Genomic DNA, 16,777 nt, shown 5'->3' on the forward strand with positions numbered 1-16,777 from the left:
GCATCTTGATTTCCATAATATATGCGGAGGACACGACACTTTTTGATTGGGATAAGAGTATAAAAATTGTTGATGCCTAAACTCAAGAAAGACGTTAGTAACCCATTTATTATAATTAAGAGAGCCAAAGTAAATTCATCGAAACAGACTTTACAAAAATATTCGGAGGCTTTACGTTAATTCATTGCGCATGTGTTCTTTTTTTAATTTTTCGCTTCCCTTGCAGTAGTTTGCGCGCCAAAACTACGGTCTCATTATGAGGCACGTCGTAGCAGGAAACTCTGCCGTAGTAGGAGACCACATGGGGCGTTTTAGCTTTTTGTACCCATTGAGATGCGGCTGCTGCGGCAGGAATTTAACCCCACGACCTCCTGATTAAAGGGCCCCTCTCCAGGTCCGGCGATTTTTACCTGACTAGCGCCGTGCATACAATGCGTGCTAACGATCGTGTGTGCTAAGTATTACATAGCTACGTGCCGCATAAAGAGCTGACATTTCAAACCGAACGGCGTGTGCCCTTCTCTTCGCGGGCGCCGCGTCCCCGCCGAAGAGTCGACGTATATAGCACATTTGCGCCTACGTACATGGGAATGCTGGGATGTCACTAATAGTGGCACATGATTTGGATAATTATTCAGGACAACATCTAGAATTCGTGTAATTTGTTGCTTCAGTAGACGAATTAAGGTTTAAAGAAATAACAAAACACACAAACCGAACGGCTGCGTGTTTTTGTTTTACTTCGCACCGCAGTAAGAGAGATGTACTTCCGTTTCGTCTGATTGTTCTCACGTCGGGGAGTCGCGCGCGCAGGCAACGAAACTGTGTCATTTTCTACCATGTTCCAGCGCGCGATCATGCTCTGTGAACAACTATAGGTGTCTGCCTGAGTATTGCGCGTAGCACTCACTTACATTGCTGGTCAGGTGTTCTCGTGCACAGCGTGCGAAATCGTGCGCTGCTGTGCACGACGCAACAGCTCGCGCGCGATACCGTCAGTGGAAGAGCGCGGCGCAGCAAAAAGCGAGGAAAATAAAAATAAATCCGGGGCCTGTTATGCATGCGTCACGCGATCATCGAGCTCCTGCATGGGAGCACGCAGGGAAGGAATTCCGCTTGCGGAATTGCGGCGCAAGTGGAGAGTGTCTCTCTAGGCAGTGGCGCTCGCCTCCTGAAATGGGTTCGCGGCACTGAAATATTTCTATCTCGGCTATTAATAAACCAAATTGAAAAGTTCTTGCCGCAGAATGATCCCTAGAGGGCACGTAACAACTTCCAATGTATGACCGAACTATGATATGTGAACTGGTGAGGGGCCCTTTAACTGAACAACGCCATTGCAACTAAGCCGCCACGACGAGACACAAAATTTATCCCATTTACGAGGTACCAAGAATCAGCGCCCGCGTCGCCACAGTTTGTTGTGTCACTACAAGTTCGTTGAATAATACTGAAATAGATTACGCGGAATACGGTAGAGAGATGAACAAAAGTGAAGCAGATTCCACGAAATGTGAGAATTGGTGTAATGCGAAACAAGTTGCTAGCAGCTGGCTACCCAGCATCGTTTGCGATTACGCATATCGTTACCGGGTTGACCAACGTCTCTGTTTAGGGTGTACAACTGTGTGTTGGAGGTGACCATGTGCGTGACGACAGCGACAAGGCAACGGTGACAACGATCGTGTGGCACCGACGGGATGATGTCTACTTCGGCCATTCGACGAAAGCTTACGACAACGCCCATTGTTCTGTTCTACATCGGTACTGGACAAGCATAACCCGTTCACTCCCGGCGTACACGTTTGAGGACGCCATTTATTTTTGCCATTACTGTGCTGTGGTTGCAAGGAATAGACAACGAACATCAAGCTTTGAGTAAATTGAACATTATGCTTTCCTAAAGTACACTCATTTTACTTCTGAGGGAGCGGTATCACTTCAGATGACCGCTTTCGCGAAAACACTACCGTGTTTAACGGGATGTTTGAAGCGGGGCGTTTCGGTAGCAATTGCGAGATTTTTTTTTCTTGTTGGGATACTTGCACCCAACAATTCACCTGTGGTTGCAATTCGAACGTGTGACTCAATATTTTTCAGGAAGAAATGTACCATGACCGATTGCACAATAAAGGAATATTTAGTTTTTATGTAATTATGATGGTCTCTATAAAATGCACAATCGTTCTCATCCCACCTTGACTTGCTTTCTATAGAGTCTCGAGCACCCTGGCATAAGATTACGTAAATTTTACACATTTATCGACAGTCGATCGCAATTCGTGAGTGAAAGGGATAAACGAGAGAAACACGAATTGTGACGCCATCAACAACTACGTATGCCACATGGCTATGCCACAACAGCTATGCCACATGGTGTATTTTAAACCAACGATGGCATATGTATCCCGGCCATAAAACGTTAAAACCTGCAAAATATCTATTCTGAGGTTTTACGTGCCAAAGCCATGATATTGTTAGGGCGCAGGCCGTAGTGGTGGACTCCGAATTAATTTTCGTATATCTGGAGCGCATTGACGTAAAACTATTCCAAAAACTTTTCTATCCCAACTCTGCAATCAGTCCTCTACGATTGGTCAAAAACTTTTGTGAACCGCCCCACTTCGCCCGTCTGTCACGTGACGTCAGGAAAGCCGCGATAGCTCCCCATCTGATATGACGCGTACACACTAATTATGCGTCATTGGACTGAACAAAAAAAATAGTTATTTCTGTATTTCTGATTCGACGCCTTTTAGCCATTAACCCTCGGCTACTGGTCAAAATTTTTCGGTATGGACCCACTTCACATGCCTGCCTGTCATGCGACGTCACAAAACCGCGAAAGCTCAACGCGTCAAAGTGATGTGTACGCGTTAAAGATGCGGTAATATGCCGAATAAAACAAATTTTTTTCCCGAATAGCCGCAGGCTGCCCCGTTCCGAAAGGAATAAAAGATGGCTGCCGCCGATCGCTCAGGCAGTGGCTACGCATACCTGCCGGAAAGCATGGGCTTATTTGCTTACAATAAACCTTTTTGCGTGGCCCTGTAACGTTTTCGAGCACTTTCCACATGTTTACGACCTCGCTTTGTGAGCTCTTCTTTGCTGATGATCCGTTCTAGCGGCATTCTTAGCCTTCCGTTGCATGCCACCGCGATTTTCGACCAGCCACCTCAAGCCAAGTAAGGGAAAGCGGGCCAATCGCAGACGCAGACACCGCCCTCTTCATCGGGTTATCGATTTTCAGTGCACGGGCTCGGCCCCATCGAATACCTCTCCACTTGAGCGTGATCTTCGCCTCTTGTTAGCCAATTGGCTAGGACAAGGCGCTCACTGTAGGCAATGTTATTCGTTTTTCAAGCAAACCAAACTGACCTCCTATAAACTAAGAGAGCGTTTGATTGGTGTGTTCAGACAACCGTGTGGGTGACCAGCCGGCGCTTGCGTCGGCGGTTACGCAAATTTGACGTCAGGAGACTGGAGTAAAAACATACTGGAATAGTTTTACGTTGTAGGGCCCCTGGGGTGTTTTAACGTGCATGGTGCACGGGTGCTTTTGCATTTCGCCCCTATCAAAGTGTCGCCGCCACGCAAGGGATTTGGTCCCCGCGCCTTTGGGCGTAGCAGCACAACGCCCAAGCCATTAAGCAACCACAGCGGTTTAAAAGCTGTTCGACCTGGGCCCCTTATAGAAGCGGTACAGGGGCTCACTATCTCTACACGCCATTACCAGCCACGTGAAATGTGCTTGGGAATGTTGGTTAATCCCGGATATTGGTGTAGTCTAACGCAGCGTCCCAAAGCACAAACTGCCACAAGGAAAGAAAGCCAGAGCTAGTCGGCTTTCGCACGAGAGGAGAATGCGTGCAGTCGTGCCATAGTGGTTAGGCCGTTGATGTGCTGTGCTCGAAGCACATATTCGATTCCAGTGTTGGTCACATTTCTTTTTTGTTTTTACAGACATCCGAAGTGTGACGAGACAGGAAATGCGTACCTACCTGCCGACCTTCCACAAAGTCGTTAGACTGAGGCAAATAATGCATCACATTTTAGCGCTAGGAGTTTGCAGGAAAAGCGGCGGCAATTCCAAGAGGGGGGAGGAAAGACCAAGCTTTCATTCCGAGAAAACTATAGGGCTTGCAGTAGAATAGGTTGTGGGCTAAGGTTGGTTCATTGCTTTCAAAATATGAAGTCTCCTGTCATTTTTCTTTCATTAGTGTGCTGTCTCTGTTGGCTCTTCATCTTTTGAAAACTATAGGGTTTTCTTGTGACATGAAGGCTATTACAACGACTAGATATTTATGACAACATTTTTAGCGACCGATCAGACTTCTCTACCATGTTAAACAGTGTTGCTGTGTTAGAAACACTTGTGATGACAAATCGTTACACAAAAAGCCAGTTTCTCCACAGATCCCTGTGATACACTGAAAGAATGGCGACCACCTGATTGCAAGCTTCCTTGGAGCAAATAATAGCTAACTGCGGCACCAGGCAATGTTCTGTCGTGAGCATAACACGATGTTTGGCGCCATAATTAGCAGGCGACCTTGAATGTCCCTATTCGACCATTCATACCTATCCAGAGTGAATGTTAAGGTTGCATGTACGTAGCAGAGGCATTCGGAATGTGGAGGCTCGTTGAAATATTGTCATCAACATTTAAGCCATCAGTGGAAGCAGACATATCTGTGGGGTTGTCGGGCTTTCTCGGTTACGTACAAGGCTACAAAGGTGGCGCATCAACAGCGGCAACTATTGCAGCTCACTATAAATGACCCAAAACGAGCGCACACTTTTACGCCAACGTGGCGTGGGCTCATTGGTAACCTTGCCTGCTGCCCCTACGACGCGTTGCTACCAGCGGAAACCCCACAGACATTCAATATTACAACAGCCCCTGTTCGCAAACAAGATTGACTTCACGACTAAAGCATCGCTTGCTCCTTGGTCTCTCCTTTCATCACGCCAAGTCGGGCTTCCCACAACAGTACGGACAAGAAAAGGTGCGTTGTCATTCATGGAAACTTTTGATACCGAAAAAATGACCGCAAAGGAACTTCTTTTCCTGGATTTTGCGACTGTCTAAACGTAATGCGTGTTTACAACTAGAAGATGCAGATCACTCTGGTCTTACTGAGGCCGCGTCGCTTATTTCTGATAGAGAAGCTGCATTGGAATCGTCATGCAAACAATGGGCGCGCAAGTCAAGGCACTCCGCCGCCGTGTACTCGCTGTCACTGGCACCACCATGGCGTGAGTAACAATAAGATGCAAGGCACACAAAAGGTCAATTTTATTTCTTGCTGTCGCTTTATTACCAAAGGGGACTTCACATCTTCGTGGCACAACAGCACAGTTTGTTTCAACATCATAGACAACAGATGACGCAGTAATAACAGTATAACTGCATGCTGGATGAGAGCTTCCAAGGGTACTACAACACGTATGACGCATGAATGATACGATGCACGAATACCGCCAGATATGTGGGCGAACGTTACAATATAGACATGATAATTAAGGTGGAACATTATTATAAAAATCAATGCATAGCTACAGCTTTACATAGCAACTTCAACAGGAAAACACCACCGTTGAAGGAAAGCAGTAGCAAAACATACCGCAGCAGATGCCTCAAATCTCACCCGAAAACACTGCACGACAAATTACGCTAAAATATTGCGTCACGTACGAGTTCTCGCGGTGACTAAGGGGTTCACATCTGTGCTATAGTGGGAAATCCTTGATGCCAGTTGTGAAGAAAAACATGCCCCGGTTGTCGCACTACTTTTGGTGCAAGTTCTATTTTCACCAGATGATGTATAAGCAAACTCTCTGATCCAATTCAGCTAAATATTGTGTAGCGGACAGGTGACAAAGCAGCACACCTCAAGTTGAAAACCAGTCAACTTCTTAAGAGATTTCAGGGTATTGTGTCGGTAAATCCTTCGCTCGAAGACGGCATATCCTACCGGTCGAGTATGTATATCGGATGAGGACCTGTGGTTGCACTGGTTGATGCGCAAGCAACACTGCCAAATTTTATGTCTTAAACCTTCGTTAAGCATGGGTGCCTGAAAAGAGAATATTGCTTGTAGCTGTTTTGCATCTATGAATCTTATATTGGGGCCCTATAACGTAAAGCTATTCCAAACTGTTCTATTCCAATTCTCCAATCAGCCCTTCGCGATAGGTCAAATGCTTTTTTGGACCATCCCCACTTCGCCTGTCTGTCACGCGACGTCACGAAAACTGCGAAAGCTCCCCATCCATCATGACGTGATCAAAATGATTATACATGATTGGACCGAACAAAAGAAAAATACTTATTTCTCATTCGACGCCTTTTTGCCATTAGCCCTCGGCTATTGGCCAAAAGCTTTCGGGATGCACCCACTTCACCTGCCTGTCACGCGACGTCACAAACCGCGAAAACTCACCGCGTCAAAGTGACGTGTACGCGTCAACGATGCGTTATTATCCCGAACAATACACATTTTTTTCCCGAATAGCCGCAGGCTGCTCCGTTCCGAAAGGAATAAAATATGGCTGCCGCCGACCGCTCAGGCACTGGTTGCCCGCATCTGCCGGAGAGCATGGGTTTATTTGCGTACAATAAAACCTCTTGCGTGGCGGTGTAAAGTTTTCGAGCACTTTCGGCAGGTTTACGACCTGGCTTTCTCAACTCTTCCTTGCCGTGGATCCGTTTTAGCAGCATTCTTAACCTTCCATTTCACGCCGCCGCGATTTCCGACTGGCCACCGCAAGATAAGTAGGGGAAAGCGGACCAATCACAGAGGCTGGCACCACCCTCTTCATTCAGTTATTTATTATCAATGCGCTGGCTCGGCCCCATCGAAACCCTCTCCAATTCAACGTGCTCCTCGCCCACTGGCAGTCAATTACAAACAAAAAAGCGCTCAATGCAGGCAATGATATTTGTTTTGAAAGCAAGGAAAAATGACCTCCTATAAACTAAGAGAGCGTTTGATTAGGGTATCGAGTCAACACTGCGGGTCACCGCCCAACGCTTGCGTCGTCGGTTACGCAAATTTGACGTCAGGAGATCGATATAAAACATATTGGAATAGTTTTGCGTTATAGGGCCCCTGGAATAAAAACATATATGAAGAGTTTAACGTTTCAGAACCCTTGGGTTTCTTGAAGCCAGTTTTACAAAAGTTTTACAAGAAAGGATATATATTACGGTGTGATTTTGTGAAAGCACCACTACTTCTGGAATACTGTGACCTGGAGCTCCTAACGAAAAGGAGGACCGGCGGATTTGATTTTTGTTACTTACGACCACGCAAGGCCAACAGACACTGAATCTAATCGGCGTCATTGTCTGTTTGCATTGTGTGGTTCCGACTAACGCTCTGAACACGCAGACATGCATCCGCAGCCCAATTTACTTCCCGCTTCGCATTGAATACATTGAACAAGCGCATCATGCACACAGAGCATCTTTACATGAACCTAGACTAAAAAAAACGAAAGAACGAAATAAACAAAGAAAGAGGAACAAACAAGCTTGCGTTGACTTGCTCTTTAATTGCACTAGTACGCTGTTCAAAAGTTTCTACGAAGTTTCTGTAAAAGGCCTGTACAAGTCTTACGTCACTTGAATGGTAAGTAGACATAGAACAAACAATAGTTCACACCAAGTGAGAAATGTCTTCCTTAATATTTTGGAAGACGATTCAACCTGCAGTTGCAGTCGATGAAAGCCATAGTCTTCCGGAGTGAGCTGGCGGTGAGAATGGGGCGGAGTCACTGCGCGCCAACTCACCCCTCGCGTTATGGGAGTAGGAGGAGCGTCGGATGCTTGAAATTTTTTTGTCAGCACTATTTTCGCGATATTCCGCCGTTTTGACGTATTACGACGTGGCAAATAACTTTAAGTGATCTCTGATATTTTTTCACGCCAAAATTGACAAGTGAATATGGAGCACGCCGTTCTAGGGAAAAGCGCCCGTGGGTAATGGTTACGGTATCTAGCTTCTATGTGAGAGGTCTTCTGTTTGAATCTGGCTCCCAGACAATCATATATATATATATATATATATATATATATATATATATATATATATATATATATATATATATATATGTGTGTGTATGTGTATGTGTGTGTGTGCGGAACATCCCTGTGACCAGTCGCCCCCGCAGCACATATGGGTCCACACTTTTAGACTGCCTTATCTCTGGGATGAGCGCATGAAAGAGGCTAGAAACACGGGAAAGCGGGGGTAACTCACCAATAAAGTATTCGTCTTGAAAAAGGTAAAGCGTCCTTTTGCAGCGCTTATATCTTGTGTGCAGGCATAATATTGAGAGTTGAAAGACTTGCTGATGAATGATTTCTCAAGTCGTAAAATGATTGAAAGCAAGTGTTGTTGCTTGAGCTGGCCACAACTGCTCGCTGGAATGTGAGCCGACAGCTGATGTCTCCAGCCGCCGGGCACGGTAATGTTGGAACCTGTGAGCGTACTTTTGGGAGCCGCTTCCTTTCCCAAAAGAGTCAAATATCCTCAGTTTAGCAACCGTCCGTATGTTCTGTCGTGCATGTTTTAGTCGAAGCCTTCTAAGAGGATAAATGGGTGTCTAACGGGTTGTGGCGATTCTGGCGAAGATTTTTGAACTTGCTGATGTGGTGCTGTTGCTACAGCACGTATGCCTATTCTCTGACGGTGAGTGAGAACTTAGCCTAACGACACATCATTTGAAAGTTGCAAGGATAAAATGCATGGGCCGTAAACATAATGATGGAGAGCACCGAACACATGTTCTTCACGAGTTACATTTTGCGCCGTGAGCTGCAAATCATGATGAAGTGGGCGAGCTGCAGTTGGCAGGGCTGTTCTCGGGAGTTAATTCCTTGATACTGCAGACGATCCATTGATGGTAACTCGAAACTTTTTTGTGCAATGTGTCCTTGTTTTTTCAAGCTGACGCTCTGCACCATATTGATTCAAGGCTCAGAGCGCTTAGTAATTGCCAATATATTCAGGCTTTTACGCCCGTGACCAGGGATATCTGCGTCACGTGGCAGGAACACCTCTCTTTTAAAGTTGGAAGAAAGAGGTGAATTTTAGTCAACTGTGTAGATCACTGGGCGCTACATGTGAAAGTAATTCTTCTAACTCATTCCATTTGCAGCTCATGTTACATGCAACGGAGAACTTTCGAGTGCAAATAATTATCGCGCAATCTGACGAATAAAGGTTTGTTTATTTCGACTCGATGTAGTTGTGCTGCTCCTGGTGGCCAACAACAACAGCAAAGAAAGAAATACCAGCGAGTGCAGATTGATAGCCATGCCGCAACATGGGTTTTTAAGTAAGGGTGGCGGACACGGGATGGCGAATAGTGGTCTAGTTTGCACACGGACCGCGCACATCCTTTCAATACAAGGAGGAAGGTTCACGTGCGGAATTCTGTTCAAGCAGAGAGGAGGACATTCTGTGAGTGAAAATTGAGGGCGTCACACCAAAACGACCTCTTTATGCTTTATGATAAGTGTTGCAGGGTACCCTGATCGATATCCTGCTACTGCGGAATACTGTAGGCAGCTGCCTCGGCATCTCGTGTTATTTTACTGATGACCATCCTCTACGCGCAGCAACTTGGAGCAGGTGCCCCACCAAAATTAAAGAACTCTTCTTGGTTTTGCACCTGCATCAGCGTTATGGTTTAAATCGAGACGTGTAGTGTTTATCCATACGTGTGTGAACTGGCCAATGTGATGCTCGCGGCAGCTACACGTGTCGGGACACGAATTCAACTCCATGGTGGCTGAAGTTGCTGCTAGAATGTGCCGTCATCCGAGATCCATAAAAAGGAAACGGTTCATAGGAAGATCGCGAACTGAAGCGATCAGCAGCGGCCGTACGAGGTAGGCCTCAGCTGGAGGCATTTTTTTTTTGCTTGCCTACTGTTGGCCATAATAATCTGAGATGTGTGGCATCTCAGCGAAGTGACACGCGATGATAAGAAATTTAGCCGTGGTGCGATGGCAGCTGCCTGTGCGGGAATCTGGTAGCCGTGAACGTGCGAAAACCTTTATTTTATTTATTTATAGATACTACAATCCCTGGTCGGGGTTTAGTAGGGCGGAAAATCAGTGATACGTGATCTGATATAATAATATTGGCCTGTAGGTACCTGTCACCGTCGTTTGAGAATATTACGATATAATCCTAGTATTATCTCATGGAGTTTTCAATTGAAAAATACCGAGCACACTCTGACGCGAAATAGACTGCGTCCAAGGCCGTACGATTGCGTTGTCGCATTTAATTTGCTGCCGGTGCACGTGGATCCATGTAGATTTTTAAAGATATCGCACCCGTCTTCACCCATACCGGTTCAAACTCGAGCTCACAGTGACAAATTCTTGCGCTTGCTCTGGTTGAGCCAATGGCGGGAGCTGCTAACAAGAAACAACAAAAACTAGAGGCTTGAGCAACTTAGAAAAACAAAACAAGACTTTAATACTGCAAGCTTCAAGACCAGCACAAAATAGATCGTTATACATGCATTACATCGTATTAAGAACATATATCGGTGGCCTATACTTTCAGTGGGGATTATGCTGCCATCAGCACTACAGCCCTGTTTCGCATAGGTGGCGCGAACGTATGAAATTGACGGAACGCCAGCACATAATGATTCCACGTCGGGCACGGGATCGCACACCACATTCAGAGGAATTTTACCAATCGATTTGCGGACCCAATGAAAAGTATGGCGCAGTAGCCAGCTTCGCGTACCCACTCGCTGGCCAGTTTTGAACCTCACATTCAGTACACTTGAAAAACCGGTCACGTAGTGCTTGCTGTCTCTCAAGTCTGGGAGCTTCAACTCAAAGGGGGAGCTCAGTTATTGCCTGCTCGCAGGCATTTTGGTACAGCCATCATTCTTCTGTCGTGATACCTATAACTCGCTGGAGGCGGCATCCGGACATTGCTGGACCTGCGAACGATAAGAAACAATAGAATATATGGAAGTTCACACTATGAACGGCTGGTGAAGAACCTGGGGAAAAACGTAAGAAGTTTCAAGGAGCGTTGTTTTGTGGCCGCCAGAACTTATGTAGCAACGACTGTAAAATATTGTAACACTCAAGCAGAGTGTAGCGGAAGAAAATTGACATTTGGGCGAGTTGGTAAGGGTTAAATTCCTTGAAATGGCGTCACAGAAAGCGCCGTTTTGATAAGTGCAAACAGAATGTCGACACGAATGCAGTGTGCGGGAAACCCCACATAAATGTTTGACCTAAACACACGACAAAAATCGATTTGAGTTGTACCTATGTCCATGCAATCTACACAATGTACGAAGCTAGCATAAAAATTAAAATTTGTTATCGCCTAATTCATTGAGGTATGCCTAACATTTCTGATATTCGCGTAGAAAACAGCCCTTTTTTAACACCTTTGGAACCACACCCACACACTCTGTGCTTTGGATGCCAGCGCTATCACTCTCAGTCTATGACGGTGCTACTACTACTACTAAAACTACTACTACTACTATTACTACTACTACTACTATTACTACTACTACTACTACTACTACTACTACTACTACTACTACTACTACTATTACTACTACTACTACTACAACTAATGTAATTTTTATCATTATTATTAATCAGCTTGAAATCCAAAATCAAGAAAGGGGCTGAAGGATTGAATAGCACACTGTAGTATAAAGGTTATAAACAGAGATAATGTGCCTCAGAAAGGCTGGCCAGCCTTTCTCAGGCACCTTATCCCTGTTTATAACCTTAATCGGTTTGAAAACATACACATACTTCAGAGGAAAGAAAAAAAAAACGAGGAGGAGCAAGCTGGCAACTATCACCGGCAGGGGCACAACACCTGCCTACTCTTCAGAAAGGAGACAGGGACGTAGAAATGGAAAATAGGAACACGGCCGCTCGATCCAAAAGCGCAAGGTGCGGCCCGCTGCGTCGCGCCTGAACGGCGTCTCAGGCCTAGTTCTCCGTGCGCCCGCTGCGGCACCACTGCTCGGGGATCGCTGCTGATAGAGAGCGCCTTCACAGCTGCGTCGGCACGCGCGATCTCTACTCCAGTCAAGGCGTAAATAATGCGTTTTATATTTGGAAATTGCAAAGAAAATCTTTTAAGTCGTCATTGGAAGTGATGATTACGACACAAACGCCAACAGATTGTCACAGGGGTGGAAATCTGTTCTAGAACACGCCTGAACGCTATCCGTGACGATTGCCCGTAATATACACGACCGGGTGATGCACTTCCATCGAGAGGCTCTGCTTGAAGCAATCTATCAGTACTTTTATTCACTTTTCGTGAACACGTACGCAAAGTAGAAACTTTACATAGGGAGAACTTGTACAGAGTGCACAAGTAATGCAAACTACTTAGATGAAATAAAAACGCTTATCATGGCAAATAATCATCAGTAGATTGTTTCTCGTGAAAACGAAGCATATTGAGTGATGCTAGAGGTTGTCTAAGGAGTGCGCCCCTTTTAAAGAAGTTTCAAAAGGCTTCTGCTTCGAACATGCTCATACCCTTTATTTGAGCACGCTTTCCATAAAACACATTCCCGCAGGATTCCTTCATTGTAGGCAGGTTTTTTCTCCGGAAGTGGCCACTTGGTTGCTGATAAAAACAGTAGCTTTGTCTCCTTATTCCGCTCTTTGTAATACCTGAACAAAGGACTGAATTTCGTTGTTGTTTTCATAAACTAAGAGGCGGTTTTTCATTTCTTTACGTTCGGACTGCAATTTTTTCCTCTCTTCTCCTTGACGGGCAACTTTTTTTTTTCAATCTCTTGACTGCTTTCTTTGACTGTTCTAGGACGTCCACAATATCGAATGTAGTTTGGCAGGCCTGGCCTTCAGAAAAACTACGTGCAGAGCATGATTCAAGGCAGTCTCTGGAACTAGAGCTTCCACCTCGTCGCTGAGAAACTGCAAGGCACTTTCGATGTTGGGGCTTTCTCCTGAGCTGCCGCAATTATCGCTTGCCTCAACTACTGTGTGATCAGTAAAGTTTCTTCGATGGCGTTTGTGGGCTGCACATTCTCTTTTTGCAGGTACTGTAGATATTTGCAAAACACGGTCGGTACCGCATTCGGAAGCAGGAACCTAAGTTTCGTGTTCTAAATTTTATAGTCACCTTCTGTAAAGTGCAGGGAACATACCAGAGACCTATCGCTCGTTTCCCACTTGCTTCCTTTTCCCGACACTCCTTGTCGAGAGATATTTTTAGCCAAGTTTCTCGACGCACGAAGTCGCAGGGGAACTCGTATTTCACAGTCGGGTCCTTTTTGGCATTTGTGTCGCAGAGTGGCACACAACGGTTGCGTGGCATCGCGCCACATGAATGAGGCTGGCTACGGCACACACGCACACCGAAGACCCTTAACAAAGCACAGCAAGCACAGGCAACCTTGCTCACACACACGCACGCGAAAAAGCACGAGATTAATGCATATCGCACGAGGCAAACACGTTCTGACGCGAACTGACTTGCTCACACACACGCACGCGAAAATAGCACGAGATTAATGCATATCGCACGAGGCAAACACGTTCTGACGCGAGAACCAACGCCCGCTTAGCCCTGGCGCGAAGTCGCGAAAGCATCCCCGAGCAGTGGCGCCCTCACCAAGAAAAGCGGTCGCAACTGTAAACTCGGCCGAGGCGCGTTCGCGTATTGTCCGCGGCGCGACGTAGCTGGCCGCACCTTGCTTTGCATCGAGCGGCCGTGATAGGAAATTACAGTCAGAGAAATCAAGTTTCACAAACCTTCGGTGCAAGAGTGCGTTTATGTTCCGTAACAAGAAAACGTTTCTCTAAGGAAGTGTTTTTAAAGTTGCAGGTTTTCGTTCCTATGATTGCTCATTGGCTTTTCGGCTGTGCGCATTTTCGTACGTAGTTGTGGAGAGGGAACGAGAGAGAGAGAGGTACTTTATATACAGGAAATGCAGTGACATCGACCTGAGCTGGTGCGCTCGAATATCAGTAGCATTTAGGTGTATCTAATGGGCCTGTTAAATCTTGCCATACTCCATACTTATTGTTAGTAAGAGAGCATTCCTCCGGCGTCGCAGCCACTATCTGAAACACGCTACTAATTGAGAGCCATGCCTATGTATGAGCGTCCGGTGTTGCGGGATACGTTCATGGCGGTGTTTGTATTCAAGCCCACATTAGCCTTGTGAACACTAGCCTCTGTTTTTCGGAAAGTGGAGGCCCAGTGCGTTAGTTAAAATGTTCTTCCAAGTAACGTTTTCAATGGGTGAAGTTTAAAAATGACTTAAAAACAGCTTAATAAAAGCCACATATAATTAATTCAGCGATGAATGCTAACTTCACGCCACAATATAACACGTCAAATGTGGTTTGGAGTTTACGTTTTAACGCATCGATATTTATTATTCAAAACGTGCAGTGAGATCGAGAAAACAACGGGCTATACATTAATTGGTTTAAACAACGATACTCCACACGCTCGAGCTTAGGGCAGCTCAGATGCCAGTCGAATGCGCCTGCCGCGCACCTTGGCCGGTTTATTGCGAGTATTTCGTTTCTCTTCACTTCTATATATTTCTCACAACAGGCCGGCTGTCGTAATAATGTAGGCGGAGCACCACTCGTAACACTGACGCCGCGCGAAAAGGTAAAGCATTGTTACGTGACCGTTACATTATTCAAACCCGGCCATCTCAACTACAGGCTGCGCGAGCTCCTTATTTATGATTGTAACAAGCCCGCACATAGTAAATAGAGTACTCTTCGTGTCATCATTTCTAATTTCTTTATTCTCTGCTTCCCCTCAGCACCCTTACTGCGAATTCTGTCTTGTCTTTTTCTTCAACTGCCTGAGCTCGCTTCACTCCCTTCCTTTGCCCTTCTTTCCATCCCTCCTGGGATGGTATTTAAAGACGTTTGCCATAGAGGCTGGTTCAGCGGTGCCATTGGGGCCTACAAACCAGACGGTATTTAAGGTGTCCTGTTGGCTTGCTGTTTCGACAACAGAGAATGACCCTCTGTGATTTCAGCCTGAGTTCAACAGCCTTTTTCTCACAAGCACCAAGTATCCAACCTCTATTATTGGTATCGCTCTGTTTTTGTTTTTTACATAAGGTCCTTGTCATAATTTCATGGTACTTCGCCCCTCTTCGTTTCTCCTGTCTTCTGTCAATTGCGGCAATCCTTCAACTCCTAGAGACGTGTCGGCTGGGGGCGCGACATCGCTGTCGGCATGAGCTTACCTCGTCTTTTTGCACAGGTGCTTTTCGGAGCCCTACTGATTCCGTGGCCCGGCGGTGGTTTCTTCGATGTGGCTTGGAACCTGCCACCGCCTTCAGTTTCTACGTGGCAAACGCACGCGTGCTTCGCCGCACAATCATCGCCTTTCCCGGATATCAACGAGCAGCCGCCCACTTTGGATACATTCACTCATCTGGCCTGGCAACCGCATATGTCAACTGATGCAAGAGGGGCGGAGGCACTACTTAAGCTGCACTTCGACGGACTACTGCCGGGGCGCGACATCGCTGTCGGCATGAGCTTACCTCGTCTTTTTGCACAGGTGCTTTTCGGAGCCCTACTGATTCCGTGGCCCGGCGGTGGTTTCTTCGATGTGGCTTGGAACCTGCCACCGCCTTCAGTTTCTACGTGGCAAACGCACGCGTGCTTCGCCGCACAATCATCGCCTTTCCCGGATATCAACGAGCAGCCGCCCACTTTGGATACATTCACTCATCTGGCCTGGCAACCGCATATGTCAACTGATACAAGAGGGGCGGAGGCACTACTTAAGCTGCACTTCGACGGACTACTGCCGGGGCGCGACATCGCTGTCGGCATGAGCTTACCTCGTCTTTTTGCACAGGTGCTTTTCGGAGCCCTACTGATTCCGTGGCCCGGCGGTGGTTTCTTCGATGTGGCTTGGAACCTGCCACCGCCTTCAGTTTCTACGTGGCAAACGGACGCGTGCTTCGCCGCACAATCATCGCCTTTCCCGGATATCAACGAGCAGCCGCCCACTTTGGATACATTCACTCATCTGGCCTGGCAACCGCATATGTCAACTGATGCAAGAGGGGCGGAGGCACTACTTAAGCTGCACTTCGACGGACTACTGCCGGGGCGCGACATCGCTGTCGGCATGAGCTTACCTCGTCTTTTTGCACAGGTGCTTTTCGGAGCCCTACTGATTCCGTGGCCCGGCGGTGGTTTCTTCGATGTGGCTTGGAACCTGCCACCGCCTTCAGTTTCTACGTGGCAAACGGACGCGTGCTTCGCCGCACAATCATCGCCTTTCCCGGATATCAACGAGCAGCCGCCCACTTTGGATACATTCACTCATCTGGCCTGGCAACCGCATATGTCAACTGATGCAAGAGGGGCGGAGGCACTACTTAAGCTGCACTTCGACGGACTACTGCCGGGGCGCGACATCGCTGTCGGCATGAGCTTACCTCGTCTTTTTGCACAGGTGCTTTTCGGAGCCCTACTGATTCCGTGGCCCGGCGGTGGTTTCTTCGATGTGGCTTGGAACCTGCCACCGCCTTCAGTTTCTACGTGGCAAACGGACGCGTGCTTCGCCGCACAATCATCGCCTTTCCCGGATTTCAACGAGCAGCCGCCCACTTTGGATACATTCACTCATCTGGCCTGGCAACCGCATATGTCAACTGATACAAGAGGGGCGGAGGCACTACTTAAGCTGCACTTCGACGGACTACTGCCGGGGCGCGACAT

The 16,777-nt window shown here is 46.9% G+C and overlaps 1 protein-coding gene across 1 annotated transcript in view; it reads right to left on the reverse strand.

The window, feature by feature from the left end:
• Positions 1-8,177: 8,177 nt before the first annotated feature.
• AstCC (Allatostatin double C) overlaps positions 8,178-16,777 on the reverse strand; it is a 286,755-nt gene continuing 278,155 nt past the window's right edge. Inside the window, exon 3 of the mRNA XM_075683484.1 lies at positions 8,178-10,983. The gene's annotated coding sequence lies outside the window, so the exon portion shown is untranslated. The remainder of the gene's footprint in view (positions 10,984-16,777) is intronic.

Source organism: Dermacentor variabilis, chromosome 3 (assembly GCF_050947875.1).
Source record: "Dermacentor variabilis isolate Ectoservices chromosome 3, ASM5094787v1, whole genome shotgun sequence".
Taxonomy (NCBI): Eukaryota; Metazoa; Arthropoda; class Arachnida; order Ixodida; family Ixodidae; genus Dermacentor; species Dermacentor variabilis.